This window comes from Chiloscyllium plagiosum, unplaced genomic scaffold (genome assembly GCF_037043375.1).
Source record: "Chiloscyllium plagiosum isolate Xiang-an unplaced genomic scaffold, Cpla_swu_hap1 HiC_scaffold_10, whole genome shotgun sequence".
Taxonomy (NCBI): Eukaryota; Metazoa; Chordata; class Chondrichthyes; order Orectolobiformes; family Hemiscylliidae; genus Chiloscyllium; species Chiloscyllium plagiosum.
Window position 1 is genome coordinate 108,642,935 of NW_028270148.1, and position 22,434 is coordinate 108,665,368.

The 22,434-nt window shown below is 43.8% G+C and overlaps 1 protein-coding gene and 1 long non-coding RNA gene across 4 annotated transcripts in view; one reads left to right on the forward strand and one right to left on the reverse strand.

The window, feature by feature from the left end:
- Positions 1-22,434, forward strand: part of plcb1 (phospholipase C beta 1) — an 867,193-nt gene that overhangs the window by 426,885 nt on the left and 417,874 nt on the right. The window lies entirely within an intron of this gene.
- Positions 5,844-22,434, reverse strand: part of LOC148149060 (uncharacterized) — a 40,863-nt gene continuing 24,272 nt past the window's right edge. For both annotated transcript variants that reach the window (XR_015758322.1, XR_015758321.1), the window contains exons 3-4: positions 13,717-13,780; positions 5,844-6,170 (exon numbers count right to left, since the gene is read on the reverse strand). This is a non-coding gene — a long non-coding RNA (uncharacterized LOC148149060). The remainder of the gene's footprint in view (positions 6,171-13,716; positions 13,781-22,434) is intronic.

Here is a 22,434-nt window from a genome sequence, read left to right on the forward strand (position 1 = left end):
GACACGATCACTGTTGGAAACACGTCTTTGATGTAATGTTTCTATCGGGACCGCAAGTTTTTGGATAATTGGTATTCAGATAATCGAGGGTCCCCGGTATAACTTTTCTTGGACATTGAACTGTATGGTAGCTTAGCACCATTTGGTGAAACTGAAGACGCTCTGTGAACACAAGTTGCTGTAGGAGGAATAGAATTCAGAATTCCTGGCTCAGCCAACCCCTCCTCCATCTCCCTGCTATTATCCCAGCTCCTGACTCAAGCACAGTGAGCCCCCCCTTCAAACTCCAGGCCTTAATATATCCCTGGTCCTAGCTGTAGCAAGAACTGGGTTAGTTTCAGACAGTTGAGCTAAGATTCTAATATTTGCCATCCACCGAAGTTTGGGTGCACTCTCCTCTCAAACCAACCCAATTAACATTGGCAAACGGGACAAGTGAGAGCAAGCAATCTGAATAATGAGTAATGAACATTTTTATTGGAGCTGATAAGGTCAAGTGGAATGGTTCTTCAGTTAATTAGATGCTGCTTTTAGTACAATCCAACAATGCCTTTAGCATGGAAGCAGTGCAGTTGGATCCTTTCTGTATTCAAAGGATGTTTCAGAGTGAAGTATACTGCACCATATTTGGAAGAAATAAAAATTCATTGTTATTCTGAACTCTGAACTTTGCTAAGCAAGACGATCAGTAATGCACGCTGACATAAAGGAAACACTGAAGCAAAATGAATTATTATTGAAGCTATAATTGTACATTATTATTGTTATGCTTGTATGTATTCCTTATGGCAGTTTGGACTACTGATCTGTGTCCAATTTGGAACATTGAAAGGACCAGACTAAGAAAAATAGTCTGAAAGAGTCACTGAGGCAGTGCTTGAAGCTTTGAATATATCATCGTAAATTGGTGCATAGCAACAAGTCCTGTGTGGAAACACTGTGCAGGAAACCATATATTTTGATGACTCTCTCAATATCTTTCGCAGTTACTTCCTCAAGATTGATACATCTGCGATAATAACTTCCATCTGTTGAGTTTTCTTTTTCTGTTTAATAAGCAAATTAACAAGGATTGAAAGTCAACTCTGTAATTAAAGCTCACACCGCTGGAACACTGTTCATATATTTACTTCATTGTTCGATCATTAACATCTACTTAAGGGCTCCTCAAATGAATGAATACAGCTGAGGCAGTAGTGGGGAGCCACAAAGACTGGAGTGGGTACTCAGCATTGATTAGGTGAAAGTGAGGACTGCAGATGCTGGAGATCAGAGTCAAGATTAGAGTGGTGCTGGAAAAGCACAGCAGGTCAGGCAGCATCTGAGGAGCAGGATGAATCGACATTTCGGGCATCATTCCGAAGGGATGAAAGGGCTTTTGCTCGAAATGTTGATTTTCCTGCTCCTCAGATGCTGCCTGACCTGCTGTGCTTTTCCAGCACCCCTCTAATCTTGACTCAGTGTTGATTTCCAATCCACAGAATAGTCCACAAAAAGCATCTGTAAGGCTTGTTCCTGACCATTGCTCAATAAAACCAACAAGAAAGGCAGCGCTGTTGTGGTGCAGTGATACAGTCTCTGCCTTTGGACTAGGAGTCCGGGGTTCAAGTTCCATCTGCTCAAGAGGTGGGTACACTGACTAGGGATGTGTAGGCTAAGTGAGTTAGTGCACGGTGAAAGGGTTGGATGCTCTTCGGAGGATCCGTGCAGACTTTGATAGTTTGAATGGTCTCTTTCTGCGCTGTAGCAGTAATATTCTATTCTGTAACATCTCTGAACAGGTTGATCAGGAACATGTTGGCAGTAGCTGTGTGATAGCGCGCTCCTGGTGTAGCCTCTCTGTCAGGGTGAAGGAGGGAAAAGGGAGAGGGGAAATCATTTCAGCCAACAGTCATTACATACAATCACTCTGAGGACTGCATTGATGGGAGAGTCTATAAAACAAGATACACTGTGGGTCATCTTGGTGCTGCTGCAGATAGTACAGACTGAGAGATGACTTCTTGAGCATCACCAGCAAATGATCAGCATTCACGAGATCCTAGTTAGTAAAAGGTTAATGAAACAAATGGGAGCACCTCACACTTGACAATCAAACTTGAAAAAGTTTTTTTATTTTTCCGTGCTTCTCATAGAATCTCGACAGTGCAGAAAGAGGCCATTCGGCCCATTGAGTCGGCACTGACTCTTTGAAGAACATCCCACCCAGAGCCAGACCCCCAACCCTATCTCTGTAACCCTACATTTCCCATTGCTCATCCACATAACCTCTGTAACCCTGCATTTTCCGTTGCTAATCCAACTAGTCTGCACGTCCCTGGACACTATGGGGCAATTTAGCGTAACCAAGCCATCTACATTGGATTGTGGGATGAAACCGGAGCACCCGGAGGAAACCCACGCAGACACGGGGAAAATGTGCAAACTTCACACAGATAGTCACCCAAGGCTGGAATCGAACCCGGGTCTCTGGCGCTGTGAGGCAGCGATGCTAACCATTTTGGGGTGTCCTGATCCGATGGAATGCCCTGTATCAATACAGGTCTATTATTGGCTCATTGGGACCTGGCAGATGACTGTGTTTATGATATGAAGGAGACATTTCCTGGAAGTGGAAAATCTCAGAGGGTGATATGAGGCTGTTTGGCCCATGTGTACTTGCTAGCTCTTTGTAAGACGTACCTAATTCATCCCCTTGCCCTCCCACCCATCCTCTTTCGCCACAGCCCAGCAACACTTTCCTTTTCAAATACCCATCCTCCTTGGGAGTTATTTAGTATCTATTTCCTCCACCCTTTGAGCAAGTGCATTGACTGTAGCTGAAAGTTCAAAAGGGAGAGACCCACCGACCTGTTTCAGCTTCTTTTGGCAGCAATCACTTCTAATTTCTGTCTTCTGCTCACATCATCGAGCTGGCACACCGAGGCCGTTCGGCCCATTGAGTCTGGGCCAGCTCTCCGCAGAGGAATCCATTCAGCCTCATGCCCCTGCTTAATCACCGTGGCACTGCGAATATATTACCTGCTCGTGGGACTGTAGTGGTGGTGCACTGATACAGATCAAGGGTTCAAGTCCCATCTGCCCCATCTGTCCATAATTGATTGAAAATATCTATTTCCTTCTAATGCTTCCCCAGGCAAATGTATAATCTGCACATTGAAGATGATTGCTGTCTTACTGTAAATTCCAACATCAAATTGCTCTGGACAGCTGATCCAAAGCACTGCACAGTTTGCTGAGGCGTCTGCAAATTACTGGCATTTCTTGACTGAGTTGACCTTAAGAGACTTGCGCTCAGTTGGTAAATTTGTTTCCTATCGATTTTGTGATGGCAATTGTAAGCTATCGTACTTTCAACTTAATAGTAGCTCGACCTAGTCTTTCTGATTGAGTTGCGTAATCTGGACACTGTTCAGCGTATTATAGCTGTAATGAATGAACCTTGCACCGAATACCTAGCTCACTTACTTAGCAAATCCAAGTCACATATGTGACTGCTGATGATCCCAATAAGGCACTGCACTAAGCAATCTTGTTGACTGTCACCATTCTGCAGACACCTCAGATCAGCATCATTGTTGTGATGGTTATATGTTTCTTAACCAGACTGGTTTGTGGCGTAACTATGGACTATATTTTGTTGTAAATTTTAGCTGGAGAGATCAAACTGATAGCAGTCCTTACTGGTAAGACCCATTCACCAAAACCAAGTGGTTAAGCTATTGAGTGTTCAGGATTAGTGTCAGCTACATTTTTGGAGTCATCAACAATGTCCACTTCAAATGCATTGTTTGCTGTCCTAATAATTCTGCAGTATACCAACCTTACATGAGTCTCACAATAGGTTTCAGCCAGCATTTGTTAGACTAATTGGAAATCACTGCCTTTGGGAGTAGGTTTTGGTCTGAGAATGAGGGACTGTTCCCAGGTTGTTTGTCAAGAGGTGGACTGAGTGGAGAGTGTCAAGCTCCTGGGAGTGGCCATCCACAACAAGCTTTCTTGGACTGTTCATGTGGATGCACTGGTTACAAAGGCCCAACAACATCTCTTCTTCCTCAGGCAGCTGAGGAAATTTGGTATGACGGTGAATACCCTTGCCAACTTTTATAGGCGTGCCATCGAGAGCATTCTATCTGGATGTATCACTACCTGGTATGGAAACTGTACCATTCAAGATCGGAGACGGTTACAGAGAGTGGTGAGCTCGGCCCAGACAATCACAAAGGCCAACCTCCCATCTACAGAATCCATCTACCAGGCCGGCTGTCGGGGAAAGGCCGCCAGCATTCTCAAAGATCCATCCCACCCTTGCAGTGTTTTTCTACAACCTCTACATCACAGAGAAGGTACAGAAGCCTGAACACACGCACCAGCCGGTTTCGTAACAGTTTCTACCCTACTGTTGTTAGAATACTGAATGGCCTCACAAACTCTTAATATTCGCCTTTACCTGTGTTTTTGGTTTTGCTGCTGTTTACCTATTATTTACTTAGCTATGCTACTTAACTCTGGGATCTGCCTGTATTGCTCACAAGACAAAGCTTTTCACTGTGCCTCGGTACACGTGACAATGAATTCAGTTCAATTCAGTTCAGCACTGGTGTGGCCAGGGCAGCTGACCAAGATTAGCAGCCCCTTCCATTGCGGCTCAAATCAATAGCTATGGCCCCTGGTTGACCGATGTGTTTTTCCTGCCATGGGCTGTCTTTTCCAGTATCTGGGTCATGTCTATGGATCGCTAGTTTTTCCCTGTCCTTCCTGACTGCTTGTCTCCAGGAAATCTGATGCATTGTCTCCAATCCCAATCAACTTGGACACCTTTACAACGGAGATGGGGGTGACCTGTGCATCTCATGCCAGTAGCCAACTTGCTTGTGTTTGCAGATGCAGCCACAATCTATTTGGGCCACAGGGCCCTGTCAAATGAGTCACCAGAGGGCAGATGTGCTCAGGATCCCCGTGCAATGTAAAATTCTAAAGTCTTTGGTATAGGTTAGAATAGGTTGGTGCACATTGACACGCCTTTTGGAAATTCTTTCTGACCAAGTTTAAAAAAGACATGAGGGTCAGTTGTTTTACTCAGAGAGTGGTTTACGTGTGGAATGAACGTCCAGAGGAAGTGGTGGATGTGAGTACAATTACAAAGATAGATTGTCTGTGTGGAGTTTGCTCATTCTCCCTGTGTCTGTGTGGGTTTCTTCTAGGTGCTCCAGTGTCCTCCCACAATCCTAAGATGTCCAGGTTAGGTGGATTGGCAGTGCTAAATTGCCCATAGTGTTCAGGGATGTGTAGGTTAGGTGCATTAGTCAGGGGTGAATATGGGATAATAGGTTAGGGGAATGGATCTAGGTGGGATACTCTTTGGATGGTCGGTATGGATTGGTTGGACTGATGGGCCTGTTTCCCCACTGTCGGGATTCTATGGTTCTCTGAAGATATGGGTCAAGCACAAGCAGGTGGGACTAGTTTAGTTTGGGATTATGGTCAGCATGGACTGGTTGGACCAAGAGGTCTGTTTCTGTGCTGTATGAATCTAAATAATCATTATAAACACGATGTGCTATCCAGTGCTTACCATCATGTTATATTTTGATGTCTGAATATCAATTATTGTGGTTAGGGTAGAATTCTGCCATCAATGCCAGCAGTACTGTTCCAAGGGCTGTTCAGCAATCTGCGGTGGAGGATGGGCCAAGGATAAGTCTCTCTTGAAATTGTGCTTGTTTTAGGTAACAAGGTCATTTATTACGTAAGAACAACGATATCCGGAATACATTAATTCTTTGTTTTATTAAGAAAACCAACAAGGTGAAGAAGACATTTGTGAAGAAGGCCATGTTTTCTATCCAGAGGCTGTGTGGCAATGTCAGACTGGGTGGGTCTTAGAGTAGCTCAAATATTAACTCTTTAAGAACCATTTAACTTCTGGAAGAGTAATACCACTTGGACAATGCAAACGTGTCTGAGCAATTCTGTGGACTGTCTCCATTCTTTTCCCATCATCACCATTTCTGAGGAAGGGTCACAGGACCCGAAACGTGAACTTTGATTTCTCTTCACAGACGCTGCCAGACCTGGTGAGCTTCTGCAGCAACTTCTGTTTTTGATTCGAACTTCAGCAACTGCGTTTCTTCGCAATTGAATTCCTCAGTAAATTCTTCCTTGCAGCGCTGAACAGGGAAAACAAACAGCTGGAAATGGGATTGCTGGAAGGATTTACCAGTGAGAGGCATTTTGAGTTTGACACTAGCTTTATGTAATAGCAGAACAACTGTGTGCACCTGAAATATCACAGAGAATGTTGATCAATGACATTCTTCCCAAGGTGATAAAATCATTTATTTCATCCTGTGAGTTCGCACGTCCTTCATTAAATAATATGTTATTAACTTTATCTGTGTCTCTAGTCGTGTTCCACACTGGAATGGAATGCGCATGATATTCCAATATACCCCATTCAAGTGCCATGAAGGTAATTCATATTCGTATGAATGTCTGTGTTCCACATCAGGCAAGTGTCACACTAACAGCCAAGTGCTGCATTGGCCACAGTTTTACTGCAATGTATTGGTGTGCAGTCAACTCCCATATTAGGATGGTAATAATGCACTATCTTTGTCAGTGCAATTATGTCCAATTCTGGTAATGTACCCATTTTTAACAAGGAAATTATCTATGTTTATCCATAACGTCTGCAAAGCAGCTCTTACGAAGGTTCTCTGCAAAGAACAGCTGACTTTATATTACATAAATTACCATCATAAACTTATTGCTGTTTGCATTTGAAGGGAAGTGAAAGGTGAATCTGAGTAGATGTAGACTAACAGTGATGTTATTTCACATTGATCCTGGGGCGAAGATAAAGTGAATCTACCTTTTGCGCTAAGAAAATTGAGGTCTGGGGAATGAACTCAGCTTCTGTGGCAATAAGAAAATCCAAAGGAACATGGATGCTGGAAATCAGAAACAAAAACAGACATTTGCTGGAAAAGTTCTGCAGGTCTGGCAGCTTCTCTGGAGAGAAAGCAGAGTTAACCTTTCAGTTCTGAAGAAGGGTCACTGTTCCCGAAGCATTAACTCTGTTGTCTCTCCATAGATACTGAGCGTTTCCAGAACTTTTGGCTTCTCAGTTGAGTTGATAAATTCTTTTCCAAAACTTCATTAACTTTCACCAAACGGATCTTAATTCTACCATTTACCGAGATATTTAAGATGGAGCAGATGAATTAAATAGAGTAAAGACCTTTCTAACTTACCATGGGAAGCAAACTCAAGAGTGGTCTAAAACTGCCCATTTATGGGATGGCATGGTGACTCAGTGGTCAGCATTGCTGCCTCAAAGCAGCAGGGACCTGGATTCAATTCCAGCCTCAGCTGACTGTGTGGAGTTTGCATGTTCTCCCAGTGTCTGCGTGGGTTTCCTCCGGGTGCTCCAGTTTCCTCCCACAATCCAAAGATGTGCAGGTCAGGTGAATTGGCCATGCTAAATTGCCCGTAGTGTTAGGAGCATTAGTCAGGGGTAAGTATGGGGAGTGGGTTTGGGTGGGCTACTCTTCGGAAGGTTGGTGTGGATTGTTGCGCTGAAGGGCCTATTTCCATACTGTAGGGAATCTAATTTATAGTCATGGGCTTTTCTATGTACATTACTTATTGAGCTTGCAATGTCTTCGACACGTGCTTAAATATTTGAAAAAAAGACACATTGAAAAGGCCATCTATCTGTAGGGTCCCATCCAGAATAGTTCCTCCATTGAAATGGAAGAAGGGGACAAACAAAACAAAAATATAATGATTTCTCTATTATCGAGAGGCCATGTTGAACAAATTAAACCATAATCACTCCTTAAGTTTCCTCTTGGTCTTTGCAATACTGCTTCTCGCAAAATAGCCTCTTGACAACAGGCCTGTCTTCCCAGTAAAAATACCTCTCGAACTTTCAAAAGGAGCAGCATTGTCTTCAATGCAAAGTTGATTTCCGAGGTCAGTTATTTCCCCATTGATTAGCACTCTTGACGAACAAACAAACAAATTGTAAATATTTCTGCGATAACTTTTATCTATTTTGGTCTCTAAATGCAAGTCCATAAAAAGCCTCAATTGAACGTCCCTCGTTACTTTTAGGATGGTCCTTAGAGTCTCAAGAGATATCTGGCTGCTTCTAATAGTCTACTGATACATAGTTGTATAAAGTGTTAAAGGGTGAGTGAGAGGGGGCTGAGCATTGGTCCGCATTGTCCATTGGTTTGCTGTGGGTCTTGATGGTTGCACAGTGGGAGCCTTTATCTTCCAAATATTTAACCAAAGGCCTATGCTCTCATTCACCTCCATGAATGCTGTGATGGTGGTTTGGAGGTCGGCTTCTGAGCTTGCACACATATCTGCATAACATAGCTCAGTGACAGAGTTTGGGGCTGGTTTTGGCTGGTGGTTACACCGGCTGACCAGTTTCCCCGCTCATCCCCCGAGAGAAGCTCCACTCCAGTCTTCGTGGATACAGCGTAGTGGTGCGGGGGATGGAGAAGAGCATTGGTGCAATGACACAGCCTCACTTGACCCCCGGTTTGCACACGCAATGGGCCCTGCGATGGATCCATTGGTGAGGATCATGGCTTGTACATCATGGTGCAGCAGGTGGGGGATGGTGGCAAACGTTTGCAGACTGCCCAATTTGAGGAGAATGTTGATATTTCCTACCAGCTAACAGAATCGAAGGTTTTTTATGAGGTTGAAGTATAGAGAGTTTCTGCTGCTCTCTGCACTTTTCTTAGACTTGTCTCGCCATGAAGCCTACGTCCTCTGTGTGACTTGGTAGACAATGAATTTCAGCATTGCCACCAACTTGCTAGTGCAGCCCTGAGCTGACTGAGGAACCAAATATTTAATAGAGATATCAAACCTATACCCGGTCACGATCTACAGCACAATAGTATATACAATATCCGATCCCTGAAGAAAAGTCACCAGCAATGCCTCTGCAAAATCCCACAAATTCACTGGCAGGATAGACGCTCCAATACCACCCTAACCCTCTGTCCAGCTAACATCCCGAGCATCGCTGCATTGTTTACACTTAATGAACTGCATTGAGTGGACCACATTGTTTACATGCCTGACATAAAGCTTCCAAAACAAGCTCTGTACTGAGCTCTGTCGCTGAAAGTGATTACCAGGAGGAACGCTTCAATAACATCCCCAAAACCTCCCTGAAAAAATGCAATATCCTCGCTAACTCGTGAGAAGCGTCTGCAAAGCAACAAATCTCCGACAGGCCCAGGTAGAGACCAAGTGCAGACAGTAGAAGGAGTGAGCGATAACCTGAGACTTCCACCCTTCAGCCTGTTCAGAAAGTATCTGTGGCAGAGTGTACAAATCCTGAATCGGAGACCTCAGGACCCAGAACTCCATCGTGGGGTGTGTCGTCCTTGGTCCCGAAGGACTGCTGAAGAAGTAGAAGAGTGTCATAGACACTGGTGGGGCCGTGCTCCAGTGTGATCACACATCTTCAGGGATGAAGAATATTGACTTGGATTTTCTGATGGTCGGACAGTCCATCATGTTATTCCAACATGGATGGGAGTTGTGCCTGTGGAATCTCCATTTCAGCAGGATTGCCCAGGGAATCAAAGATTCCATGGGGTAATTCCTCTCCACTCCTCTCTGGGTGGCATGGTAGCTCAATGGTTAGCACTACTGCCTTACAGCACCAGGGACCTGGATTCAATTCCAGCCTCCAGACTGTCTGTGTGGAGTTTGCACATTCTCCCCACGTCTGTGTGGGTTTCCTCCGGGTGCTCCCACAATCCAAAGATGTGCAGTTTAGGTGGATTGGCCAAGGTAAATTGCCCATAGTCTTCAGGGATGTGTAGGTTGGGTGCATGAATCAGGGGTAAATATAGAGTAACAATGTAGGTGAATGGGTCTGGGTGGGATACTCTTTGGAGGTCACTGTGGACTTGTTGGGCCAAAGGGCCTGTTTCCACAGTTTAGGGATTCTAATTCTTGTAACCCTCTGAAAGTATCCTTCTTAAATTGGGGAATTCAGAGGGGTCTGATGAAATTAATCATTAGAAATGTTCGACCATTAAACATGTAGTCTAACTCCTGAGTAACTATTCAACCTACCCCATAATTACCTCATGCACCCACGACTCCAACTTGACACCTATTTCCTTCCCCACACACCTCTCCACCCCCAATGTCCCAATAATGCTCAGCGCACTTCAAACCTAACATCCTGCTCCCCCACTCATGACATGACCTTCGCCGTTCCAAGACCGCACAGTATCGCCAGATTGGGTGGAGCTTAATGTCGCTCTTTCAGCATTCACTCTTTCAGAATCATAACCTTATGGGGGAGGGACTGGCCTAGTGATATGAGCACTGGACTCTTAATTCAGACACTCAGGTAATGTTCTGGGGAGCCCATTTCAAATCCCACAACAGCAGATGGTGGAATTTGAATTCAATAGAAATCTACTCTAATGATGACTGGGAATCCATTGTCAACTGTTTGAAAGTACCATCTGGCTCACTAATGTCCTTTAGGGAAGGAAACTGCCATCCTTACCTGGAGTGACCTACATGTGACTCCAGACCCACAGCAATGTGGTAATTAGGGATGGGCAATAAATGCTGGGCCAGCCTCATCCTATGAATTAATTTTTAAAAATCCCACAAGATTGTCAGACAGTGGCATCTGAACATCTGAGCAATGATGATGCAGATAATTATGCTACAATAGTACCAGCAGGGCATAGAGAGAAATGTGGTTGAGATACGAAAGAGGAGCAGAAGAGAAACACTTGACATTGCTGTATTTAATAGAACATATGCTTTCATGTAAATAAAGGTTTAAAGAATCTTCAGAGAGACAGAGAGAGCCTTATTCCAAGTTAAGGATACATTTCGGATGCAAGGCACTCAGAGCAATGCAACCAGACAGAGGAGTGTCTGAGAGTAGGTTCCCAAGAGAAACAGGAAAGGATGCATGAAAGGATGGCCAGCAGGCAAGAGTTTCGGAGAGGAACTCAATCTATAGACATAGCTGAAGCAGCCCAGACAAGAGTTATCACAGTGTACTCTCAAAGCAAGAACAACAATCATATCAAAGAGACCATGGCTGTCCCAAAGCCCATCTCACTTCCAGAATCACTTCTTTCAGCTCATTGGGACACAATTTAATTACTTCAGCCATCAATTTCTTGTGAAGTCACGTCATAAAACACCCTTTTTTGCGTTGAAGTGAAATTGACGGTCGCATGTCACAAGTCACTGTCTTCACCACAGCCTCTTTCTCTTGTTCCTATCTCCCAGAGTACGCAGCCACCGGCAGTTTCTTCCCCACCCCAAACCCAGCCACGTTACTTGTCTCGGTAATGGGACACACACTGAGAAAGACCCACCATCTGTCTGTGTCTCCAATCCCAACACCCAACCCACACACTTACCCATCCCCCCCCCCCACAACACTGCAGCACAGGAGTGAAGTGAGGGAGGAATAGTTCAAACCTGTTGAAGGAGCCCAGCAGGATGGACTCCACAGGACCTAATAATGATTGATTGGCAATGACTGAATTCTGCCAATTTTATGAATGATTGATGGGACTGTAATGTGGCAGTTTCCCAACCAGTGCTCCCTATGAGGTCTGTGGAGAGAGAAATAGTTAATGTTTTGAGTCTGCTATGTCTCCTTCAGAACTGAAGTTCTTCCAGCATTTTTTTTGTGTATGATTTAGAGTTCGAAAATCTTTGATTTTATTATAAGATTTCAGGATGTGGGCTGATAGCATGGTTACAGAAATCCTGCGAGTACAGCAATACTTTAACATGTTGTAAATGTACCTGTTATACAAGCACTGGCCAATCACAGTATCAGCTCATCTGTTAAGAATTGGTCAGTTTCCCCTCTTTTTCTGGACAACATGCACAATCTTGACTGAAATTTGACTGACCTGATTAAACCTTACCAATCATGAGTTGATTTGTAATGGCAATATGGTTCAAAGGGTCTTTGAATCATGGAAGCCCTACAATGTGGAAGCAGGCCATTTGGCCCATTGAGTCTACGTTGGCCATCAGAAAGGCATCCTCCCAACCTATCCCTATAATCTTGCGCCTCCCTACACATTCCTGCCCACTATTGACAATTTCCCATGGTCAATCTACGTAACCTGCACATCTTTGGACTGTGGGAAGAAACCGGAGCAACCGGAGGAAACCCACGCGGACACGGGGAGAATGTGCAAACTCCACACAGACAGTCGTCCAAGCTGAGAATCGAACCCAGGTCCGTGATGCTGTGAGGCAGCAGTGCTAAACACTGAGCCACCATATTGCCCCAATTGTGGCACAGTGGTACTGTCTCTGCCTCTAGCTCAGAAGGTCTGGATTCGCATTCCACCTTAAAATGTGATGGCTGCAGAGGTGTGTCATTACAAGATGGTTTAAATAAAATATAGTTTATTCAGAATAGGGCAGAAACTTTGCAAAGCTCCTCAATGAATTTCATCAGAGATTTTGTGGAAGAGCACATATTTAGTTCCCACATTGACTTGGTCAGGGACTCCCAAACAAAACCTGAATTCTGCTGGAACTCTGAAGAAGGGGTAGGCCATTCAGCCCCATGTGCCTGTTCTCCCATTCAATGAGATCATGGCTGATCAACTGCCTAATTCCATATACTTGTCTTTGAATTAACTCCATATCCATGCTTAATAAAAAAAGATCAATCTCAGATTTAAAATTAACTGATCCAGCATCTACTCCCAAAGAGAATTCCAAATCTCTCCCAACCTTTGTGTGTGGAAGTGCTTCCTAACATCTCTCCTGAACGGTCTGGCCCTAATTCTCAGACTATGCCCCCTAGTTCTAGAATCCCCAACCAGTTGAAATAGTTTATCGTTGTCTACCCTGCCTTTTCCTGTTAATATCTTGAAGCCTTCAATCAGATTATCTCTTCAGCATCTAAATACTCGCGAAAACAGTTTGTATTATTGCTCATTATAACCTAACTTCTGAAGTCCAGGTGATGGCTAGATACTAGATTAGATTCCTTACAGTATGGAAACAGGACCTTTGGCCCAACAAGTCCACACTGTCCCTCCGGAAAATAACCCACCCAGACCCATTCCCCTACCCTGTATTTACCCCTGACTAATAGACCTAACACTATGGGCAGTTTAGCATGGCCAATTCACCTGACCTGCACATCTTTGGATTGTGAGAGGAAACCAGAGCACCTAGTGGAAACCCACACAGACACAGGGAGAATGTGCAAACTCCACACAGACAGTCCCCGAAGCTGGAATTGAACCTGGGTTCCTGCCCCTGTGAGGCAGCAGTGCTAACCACTTAGCCACCATGCCACTGTGCCAACCCTTAGAACATTAGTCGGGGCCTTTAGATTACTAACCCAATGACATGACAACTACATCACTGTCTCCCCATTACTGGAGCATATTTACAACACCCTGGTTTTAGACTCCTACGCAATGAAAGCCCCTCCTTATGTCAATGCTATTGTGCCCTCCTTAATGCTAATTAACTTGCTCTAGTCACAGTCATTTGAGAGGAGTCGAAATCTGCAAAATATCTCCTGATAGTTCCTTGCAATATTCAATAGTTTAATTAATCTGACTGTATTTGTCTGTTCACTGATCTAAGTCAACTTTGATTAGTTGCTGAAATCTGTAAGTGGTGACAAAAAGCTGTAGTAACCTTGCAGATGGTCCCAGGAACAGACACAAAGATTGCTGGAGAAACGCAGAAGGTCTGGCAGCATCTGTGGAGAGAGAAATAGTTAACTGAAGTTTCTCCAACATTTTCTGTGTTTGAGTTAGAATTCCAGAATCTGCAGTATTTTGCTTTTACTGTAAGGTTGCAGGGTGTGGGCTGATAGTATGGTTCAGAAATCCTGTGAGTACAGACATACCTTAAAGTATTGGAAATGTAACTGTTGTAAACTAACGATGAGTGTCATCTCTGCATTGCTGTGAGATAAATCAGATGCAGGTAACCCCAGCATTTTGAACATTTACTTTACGCAAAGACCTACGTTAGTATATTAAAGACCTACATTAGTATATTGAAGACCTACATTGGTATATTAAAGACCTACATTAGTATACTAAAGACCTACACTGGTATATTAAAAATCTGCATTGATAAAATAAAGACCTATATTAGTATATTAAAGACCTACATTAGTATACTAAAGACCCACATTAGTATATTGAAGACCTACCTTGGTATATTAAAGACCTACATTAATATACTAAAGACCTATATTAGTATATTAAAGACCTACATTAGTATATTAAAGACCTATATTAGTACACTAAAGACCCACATTAGTATATTGAAGACCTACATTGGTATATTAAACACCTACATTAGTATACTAAAGACCCACATTAGTATATTGAAGACCTACATTGGTATATTAAAGACCTTCATTAGTATATTAAAGACCCATATTAGTATATTTAGGACCTACATTAGTATACTAAAGATCCACATTAGTATATTGAAGACCTACATTGGTATACTAAAGACCTACATTAGTATACTAAAGACCTACATTAGTATACTAAAGATCTACATTAGTATACTAAAGGCCTACATTAGTATACTAAAGACCCACATTAGTATATTGAAGACCTACATTAGTATATTGAAGACCTACATTGGTATATTAAAGACCTACATTAATATATTAAAGACCTATATTAGTATACTAAAAACCTACATTAGTGTATTGAAGACCTACATTAGTATATTGAAGACCTACATTGGTAGATTAAAGACCTACATTGGTATATTAAAGACCTACATTAGTATATTGAAGACCTACATTAGTACCTGTTTTCATGAATCTGAAGACGATTTTTGCGTTTACGAAAAATGGCAATACGTTTTCCCATATAAATCATGCATCTTTGCTTTACCCCATTTTCAACTCACAGAAGGTTTCCTGGGAATGCTCTACTTTCAGATAGCGGAGGCTAGCTGTACATAAAATGGATAGCAAATTGGTGACTTCAGAAGTAAGTTTTTTGTTGCACTTTCTCTAGTGTATCCATTTCCTTTTGTTTTCAAATGGAGACCAGAATTGGTTATAGTGAGGTCTAACTAAGATCGTAACGTTGTCTGGGTTAGATGAACAATCACTCATATTTCCAGTTATACAAATCACCAAATGTTATTCAAAGTTATCCTGTTTTTCTTTAGTAAGCAGGTTAGGGAGATACTGTTAATCTTTTCAAAAACAATTTAAAAATAGATTGTGAGACAGAATTCCAAATTATAGTCATAGAGCTGAATAGCATGGAAACAGACCCTTCAGTACAATTTGTCCATACCCACCAGATATCCTAAATTAATCTCGTCCCATTTGCCAGCATTTGGCCCATATCCCTCTAAACCCTCCTTTTCATGTACCCTTCCGGTGCCTTGTAAATGTTGTAATTGTACCAGCCTCCACCACTTCCTCTGGTAGCTCATTCCACACAAGCACCATCCTCTGCATGAAAAAGTTGCCCCTCAGGTCCCTTTTATATCTTGCCCATCTCACCTTAAAACTATGCCATTTAGTTTTGGACTCTTTAATCAGCCGTCCATTCTAATTATTCTCATGTCTATACGTTTGTGTCACCTATTTACCATTTCTCTAACTAATATTATGAAGTGGTCAGTAAGTTCTGAGTTCATCCAAGATTTATCAAATTCTTTATAATCTTTGTGACAATTAGATCATCCCTTTAATCTCAGTGTTAATGTACAAAGCCCTAATTATTCCAGTCTCTCTTAATAGATGTGATCCTATGTAGTAACAGCATAAAATAGCATATTTATACCATCATTCGATAGCAAGAGAGCAGTTATTCCACCACCCACACCCATTGTCCTGTTTATATTTAGTCTCTTTAATGAATGGTATTCATTCTTTTCATTTAGTCACTCTCCTCCTTCCCCCATGTTGTTCTTTGAAGCATTTATAATCTTATTTTCAATTTTGAGTTGTTGGATTTGCAGTCCTTACGTTGATGTATTGGGGCTCTGAAACTTGCACTGATGTTGCACCATCACTTAAGGTTAGATTTGATTCCCTACAGTATGAAAACAGGCCCTTCAGCTCAACATGTCCACACCGACAAGTAACCCACCCAGACCCACTCCCCTACCCTATATTTATCCCTGGCTAATGCACCTAACACTGTGGGCAATATATCAAGGCCACTTCACCTAACCTGCACATCTTTGGATTGTGGGAGGAAATCAGAGCACCCGGAGGAAACCCACGCAGACACAGGGAGAGTGTGCAAACTCCACACAGACAGTTGCCCAAGGTGGGACTCGAACCCAGGTCCCTGGAGCTGTGAGGCAGCAGTGCTAACCACTGAGCCACTGTGCTGCCCTTAGGAGAAGATGTCCGTGCTGCTCCTTCCTATTACAGTCATCTGCTCTGTTATAATTATGTGCTATCGGAGCAAATAAACCACCTCCATGTGACACATTAAAAACACAGAAGTAAGAACAGCTGTAAATGGAAGGCAATTATTAAGGCTCAACTAGGACGGAAATAGGTATTAAGTAGCATTATCATCATCGGCTGTCCCTCAGCTCATGGTTGACCTTTATTCAGGGTCGTGGGATTTTGTTCTGTGTCTTCACAGTCTGATTCTCCACCCATTGGGCAAATGGGACTGAATGAGGATAGGAGATCTAGGGTTGCAAGAATTCCTTCCCTCCCTGCACTGCCTCCTGACTAAGACTGTGAACATGATACAGATTTGTCAACACGTTTGACTGTTTTGAATGATTGATAACAGCCGCTCCTTCTGGTTATTACGGTCAATGGTGCTGCGCTTCAAAGAGAGCTCAGGAATGTCTTTCAGAGTGTTCTCTTTGTCATCTCCTGCAATGTTGGCCATCTGAGAGGAGTGGGCTGCAGGAGATGTTTTTCAACCATCCAGACACAGCAGGCATTGCATTGAAGTGGATTTGGGAGCTGGGAGTGTGGTGTTGGAAAAGCACAGCAGGTCAGGCAGCATCCGAGGAGCAGGAAAATCGACGTTTCGTCCATAGGCCCTTCATCAGGAATGTCGATTTTCCTCCTCCTCGGATGACCTGCTGTGCTTTTCCAGCACCACACTCTCGAGTCTAATCTCCAGCATCTGCAGTCCTCACTTTCACCCTGGATTTTGGAGGTGTTTTGCCAAAGGTGTATGGAGCCAGCTCCAACAGTGATGCAGGCATAAGTTCAGTAGTCCTCCCATTGTATCGGGTGGAGCCATTGCTGATGGACTTCGTCTCAAACTGTTGTGCTTCACTGTTATACATTCCAGGTAGCAGTATAGAACAGGACAGGGGTGACAGCAACTGTGTGCACTAAGATCTTGGTGACCAGCAGAGGCATCTGATGTCAACTACTGGCTGATGTCGTTTGCCAAAGGTTGAGCTTGGACAGCCGACTCAGTGCTGGATCTGCTCATCAGTGTCTTGAGTGGGAGATCTGAAATAGGCCCCTACAGATCCTCAGGGCAAACAACCCCACTGCTCTGTGGATGACCACTTCAACTCCCCCTCCCACACCACCAAAGACATGCAAGTCCTGGGCCTCCTCCACCACCAAATCATAGCCACCTGATGCCTGGAGGAGGAACTCCTCATCTTCTGCCTTGGGACCCTACAACCACACAGTATCAACATCGATTTCACCAGTTTCCTCATCTCCCCACCCACCCACCACCTCATCCCAGATCCAACCCTCCAACTCGGCACAGCCCTCTTGAACAGTCCCACCTGTCCATCTTCCTTCCCACCTCTTCCTTTCTGATCTATCAGCATCACCCCCCCCCCCCCCCCACCTGCATCTACCTATCGCGTTCCTAGCTACCTTCCCCCCACCCCACGCCCCCTTCCCCCCGACGTGACTGATGAAGGGCTCATGTCCGTAATGTTGACTCTCCTGCTCCTCAGATGCTGCCTGACCTGCTGTGCTTTTCTAGCACCACACATTTTGACCTACAAATTCTCGACCAGGGCCAAGCAGGGCAGTGTGCACACCTCCACACAATACTCGGTGGTGGCTATCCACTTCGACAAGGGTCAACTGTCCTCTGGTGCCCATTTGAATGCTGCTTAGATGCCGAACTCTTTACCCTCAGTCACCTTCATGCTAAAACTAGACTGACTATGGACACACACAATGTACAAGTTTGGCTGCTTTGCCATTGACCACACCGCATGAGGTCCTCAAGGCATACTCGAATTCTTCACTTGTGCACACACCCAACTCAGCCTGTCCTTGAATATTGCCAAAAGAAAACTCCTTTATCATCCCGCGACAGGTCAACTAAATATTCCACCTTATGTATCCGTTGAGGAAGAGACTGCGGAATCCGCTGAGCTTTAACATCAGCGCCTGTTATTAAATTCTAAGGTGAGAGCCAATTCGCAAGCGGCTCAGCAGAATTGATCTTTCTGTGAGATCTAGTTTTCTGTTGTGTATTTTGTTGATGTAGCATGCTGCAGTTTCTGCTCAAAATGATTAATGAACACATTTCAAGTATAGGTTCTCTCCCGGATGGAAGAAAGCTCAACTGCAGAAATGCGGGGCTGGAGTGCGCAGTGGGACACACATATTAGCATACAAAGTATTCGAAAGTGATGTTTTAAATGCACTCTTCCGTCAACAGGGACTCCTGAAAAGCCCAAATCATGATGCCAGGCAACCAGTTATTACAGATAATGTATTATTTGCTGCAAAGCAGCTTCACCACGAGCTTATAAGGAACATAATGAACTACTGGAGTACCTGTTACCGGCAGCTTAATAATATGTTTTAATTGACAGCCTGGAACATTTCAAGTCCTGCATCTATTATTCTCCCCAGTAGGTATACGATCAAATCTTTATATAGAGCAGTGTCTTGCAAGTGGCTTTGCATCTACCGACGAACAAAGGAAGGAACTGCAAAGCTTGATTGCAAAGCCACATCTGTCTCTCGTTTTCCAGTCTTTTCTAAGCACAAAGCTAAACATTTCATAACTGAGAGTGCAGAACAAGCATGGTAACACCAACTCCTTTGTAGTTTTAAGTATCAATCATCTCACTTAGGGTTTCACCCATACATAACTGAAAACATTTGACATTCTGCAACTGTTTTTCACATAGGAGCATGTGTCATCAGGGTCACCCAAGTTATAGAGCCATAGAGATGTACAGCATGGAAACAGATTCTTCAGTCCAACTCATCCATGCCGACCAGACATCCTAACTTTAATCTGGTCCCATTTGCCAGCACTTGACTCACATCGGTCTCAAACACTTCCTATTCGTATACCCTTTTAAATGTTTTAATTGTACCCCAGCCTCCACTATTTCCTCTGGCAGCTCATTCCATGCCACGCACCACCCTTTGCATGAAAAAGGTGCCCCATAGCTCCATTTTAAATCTTTTCCCTCTCACCTTAAACATGTGCTCTCTAGTTTTGAACTCCCCCACCCCAGGGAAAAGACGTTGCCTATGTCCCCTATCCATGCCCCTCATGATTTTATAAACCTCTATGAGGTCACCCCTCAGCCTCCGACGCTCCAGGGAAAACAGCCCCAGCCTCTCGCTATAGCTCAAACCCTCCAACCCCAGTGAATTGTTTTTGAATCCTTTCAAGTTTCGTAACATCTTTCCTATCGCAAGTTGACTCAGCAAGATATTTCAAAAGGAATTGGGTAATTAATTGGAGGGGGGAAATCTTCAGGGATGTCAGGTAAGACCAGGGAGGTGGGGCCAACTGATTGACCCTTCCACTGAGCCAGGATAAGTGCTATGTCTTTGTGTTTGGTGACTCCTCTTTCAAAGGGGTTGGAGTAGAAGAGTTGGGAAGTCTTACTGCGACTGTACGAGTGAGACCACATCTGGGGTTCTGTGAACAGTTTTGGTCCCCTTATTTAGGGAAAAGTATCATTTCACTTGAGGCACTTTGGAGAACACTCACTGGGATAGCTCCTGGTACGAGCAAAGACTAAACAGATTGGGACTGCAGCCACTGGAGTTTAGAAGAATGGGAGGTGATCTCAGTGTGACGTATCAAATTCTGAAGGGACTTGACAGGGTCAATGCTGAGAGGGTGTTCCCCATCATGGGAGAGTCTGGGAGCAGAGGCCTAGTTTCAAAATAAAGGAGCACCAATTTCAGACTGAGATGAGGAGGAATTTCTTCTCTCAGAGGGTTGTGAATCTTCAGAACTCCTCTCACAGAGACCTGTGGGGGCAGAGTCCTTGTGTATATTTAAGGCTGAGATAGATCAGTCGGGGACTTAAGGGTTATGGGAAAAGGGCAGGAAGGTGGATGTGAGGAATGTCGGATCAACCACGATCCTATTGAATGGCAGAGTAGGTTCAAGGGGCTGATTGGCCTACTCCTGCTCCTTTTATAGTCTTACAAGCAGAGAGTCATGATTCAATTGATTGCATGATTTAACTCCCCAAGTTGGACAGTTTTGCAGGTTGCTTTAGGAATCAGTGACTTTTTTTTGTGAAATAGAAATCAACCGTCATTTTGTTTAAGACTATTGGACTGAATTTTCAGAGTTTTGTCCTGCAGCTCCAATTATTCAATGGAAAATAAGTAGGCTGAGACATCCTGCGCTGTATGAGCCTATCCGTCTCTTTTTAGAGTTGAGTTTGGGAAGATCAGAGCTCATGAAGTTTCTGAGCTGCACTAAGTACTCCAAGTATATGACTTCATCTGAGGTTTACTAAGTAACATCAAGACTGACAGCTGTGGCATTCAGTCTGATGGCTGGTTTGGATTTAATTTTGTACATCTCTGAAATGTCAGGACTCAGTTTCATGTATCCATCAACGTACATGGAATTAGATCTGGTAGGAACTGATTTTACTTAAAGCATTGAGTGCTTTTGGCATTCGAACTGATATTACTTAAGATTTGCAAATCCTGCAGCATTCAATCATCCATATATTTCCAGGGTTGATACCAGGCCATTTCAGATTCCCCGTGTCAGAATTTTGACTGATTCATTGCGGTAAACATGCTTATCTGATTACAATGGGGCAAGAGATTTGCTGCAGTCCAACATCTCATGACAAATCCCTGAAATTTCTCAGCCAGTCACGTGGAGCGCACATAAGTTGCTCGAGTTTTGATAATTTTACATTAAGAAGGACTGGAAACAACAGAGCTGTCAGCCAAAGCAGAGTAAGCAATATATTCCCTGATGCAGTAAATCGCTTGCTCTCCCTATCAGCACAAATTTAAAAGCTACTTCATTTATCAGTACAAGCTGCAGAGATTTAAAAAAGGATTAGATTCTCTTGTTTGAATTCTTTAAGCCAATTGCATTTTAATTGAATGACACGTTGTTAAATTCAGGAGCACATTAGATTAGATTTCCTACAGAGTGAAAACAGGCCCTTCGGCCCGACAAGTCCACACCGACCATCTGAAATTCTCCCCGTGTCTGCACGGGTTTCCTCCGGGTGCTCCGGTTTCCTCCCACAATCCAAAAATGTGCAGGTTAGGTGAATTGGCCATGCTAAATTGCCCGTAATATTAGGTGAAGGGGTAAATGTAGGGGAATGGGTCTGGGTGGGTTGCGCTTTGGCGGGTCGGTGTGGACTTGTTGGGCCGAAGGGCCTGTTTCCACACTGTAAGTAATCTAAAAGAATCTTAAAAAAAAGAGTAACCCACCCAGACCCATCTCCCTCTGACTAATGCACCTAACACTACGGGCAATTTAGCACAGCCAATTCACCTGACCTGCACATCTTTGGACTGTGGGAGAAAACCCACACAGACACGGGGAGAATGTGCAAACTCCACAAAGTCACCCGAGGCTGGAATCAAACTTGGGTCCCTGGCGCTATGAGGCAGCAGTGCTAACCACTGAGCCACTGTGCCACTCCTAAACATTGAATGGTCAGAAATTAGGTTTGTTTTGAGTATGATGTAGTCCTTACAATGCCACAGACAGGAGTTTAGGTTCTCCTTGAGCCACTGAAGACAGGTTGCCTGCATCTTCGTTAATGAACAGGACATGGGCATTGGAAAAGGCCAAAATGTGTTACCCATCCCCAAACTGGTGAGCTTGCTCAGCCAAAGATCCCCAAACTGGGGAGCTTGCTCAACCTTTTCAGAGGGCAGTTAAGAGTCACGCCAAAGTCAGACCAAGTAATGATAGCAGAGTTCCTTTCCTGAAGAAATGAGTACACTGGATGGGTTTTTAACAACAATCAGTGAGAGCTGTCATCACTACCAAAGGTAACTTTAAGAAATCCAGACTAATTCACTGAAGGAAATGCCACTAAATGCCAGAGATAGGGTTGAACTTCTGTCCCCAGTGAAGCAGACTGGGAGTTAGGCTTCTAATCTGGTGTGCATGACCACTATGCTACCATCTCAGCACTGAGTTG